This window comes from Triturus cristatus, chromosome 11 (genome assembly GCF_964204655.1).
Source record: "Triturus cristatus chromosome 11, aTriCri1.1, whole genome shotgun sequence".
In the NCBI taxonomy this organism is placed as follows: Eukaryota; Metazoa; Chordata; class Amphibia; order Caudata; family Salamandridae; genus Triturus; species Triturus cristatus.
The window spans coordinates 1080230329-1080232371 of record NC_140594.1 but is presented as its reverse complement, the minus strand read 5'-3'; the positions used below and the strand labels follow the sequence as shown (position 1 = coordinate 1080232371).

The 2043-nt window shown below is 36.8% G+C and overlaps 1 long non-coding RNA gene across 1 annotated transcript; it reads left to right on the top strand.

Moving 5' to 3' along the window:
• The first annotated feature begins 386 nt into the window (after nt 1-386).
• On the top strand, nt 387-1566 carry LOC146786024 (uncharacterized). The gene is made up of 4 exons (XR_014970541.1): nt 387-536; nt 632-738; nt 841-1001; nt 1485-1566. It is a non-coding gene; the product is annotated as an uncharacterized LOC146786024 (long non-coding RNA).
• The last annotated feature ends 477 nt before the right edge of the window (nt 1567-2043 follow it).

The window sequence follows — 2043 nt, the reverse complement described above, 5'->3', positions numbered from 1 at the left end:
GATACTTAAGAAAATAATCGATCAGATTAACAGCTGAGAACTGTTGGTTGGCACATTCATATATTTGGAGGCTTTATTATAAACATTTTATTAATAAAATGACGTTATAGGCTCATCAAAAATTTATTGTTACCCCCACATATTATTGTCAAGCTTTATCGTCAGCTAAATGGAAGATCCAGTGCTGTTTCAATAGAAGGTCAATGTCATAGGGAACTGACCAATGATTGAGCAAGTCTGAGTATATATGGAGTGGTTCGATGCCTAGTCCCCTTTCTACCTTAGTGATTTGCTGGCAACGGGGAGAAAGGACTCAGATGGCGAGGTGAGTGCTGTACGATAACTCCTGTGAATTAGCTCTGCGGTTTCGCGTGTAACGTAATACTTTAGAATACTCGGCAACGGAGCAGACTCATTTACATTAATTATATGCCCCTAGGTTTGGATGAGTCCGATACATACCTTAAACCACGTCGATGAAGCACTTTTTAACAAAGATGAGATAAGAGGCTGAAACAAAAAACCAACTTGACCGGGTAAGACATAACTGACGTTTGATGAGTTGTAACACAAGAAAACGAGGCTCGATCGTAACGTATTAGAACCAACTGCTTTATGTGTTCCCGATTAGAACCCGTGAAAACACGCTGCAGGTTCCCGTGAGAGCTACTCAAAGCGTGCTCCTCCCCAGATACTAAAAAAGTTCGAAAAGACGCGTACTGAAACTCCGTGGCTCTAGTAAGTGTTTTGTATTGCCCCGATAGCTAGCATTAGCTTTCAGTTTCATCTCCGTGACAAACATTATACCATGCCATTTTGTCTTATTGGTTGCTTTTTTAGTATGTCTATGGTCGGGGTCTCGACGACTACCTAAGCAACGATTGGATATAGATTACGCCGACAAACAAAACGCCACCATTAGAGAGAAAAAATAGAGCATTGGATAAAGCATCAATTTTACAAAGGGAACCTTGATAGCAGATATGTTCACTATGAATCAGGTAATACCTGCAGCTCACTACGATATCGGCATATTAAGCTAGAAGCCAGTCTCATTTAATTTAACTCTGTTTTGAAGTCTCTAGTTATATGAAGTGTCCCAGTTTCATAAATGACTATGGAGTAGCCATGCAAGTACAGAAAGATATCGTAAGATTATTATATTAAGCGACATATATGAGATTGCTATTCACTTCAACCGGGGTACTAGGCGTTATAGGTGCAACAATGATAACAAATACATAAGTCATTAGAATGGATTAAAATCGTATTTTTTGACTCTGAAACACACATGTTTTTGATTAGAGATGATTACTGTTTTATAATCAATTTGTAATTAGGGCTATAGAAACTAAGTGTATATAAATGTATAAATGTATATATGTATAGGGTCGATATGGGGCCTTTTTTAATGTATTGTGCACTTGAATTTGTGGGGATGTACATCTTGTTATAGACTATTCTTTTTCTTTATTATGTTTTAGGATTTCTTGAATACCATGGCTGCCTGAGGAAGGCTGATCGCCGAAACGCGCGTAGACTGAAATAGATGAAAATAGCCATGTTTATTATGTAGCAATTTTGTTTGATACCTTATAATACGATTGAAAACGTAAAATGTCTGACAAATTGTAAATTATATATCAATTCAGAATAATTTAGTTATACTTTGCTAGGAAGCCACAATGATAGCTATATAAGTATTGTGTTGGATGAATAAGGGAAAAGAAAAGCCAAAAAAAAGTATATAACTTTACAAAAAACATTAAAGAATGAATTTTCAATCTAATCCCCAAGTGTGATAGTCATGCTTAATCTTGGATATTGAATAATCTGTACATCACCACATTTGTTTTAATTATTGTTTCCTATATATATTTTCTCACCAGTATTTACTTTAAAACCCTGAGATAGGAAACTAGATTAGGGGTACCCTTGTTATGTTACAAATTAGTTAACCTCTCACCCACCCTGACGCCCGAACAACAGGAAGATTGCCGCCACTTGCTGGGGCAGTTTCCAGATAGGTTCTCCCTGGTTCCT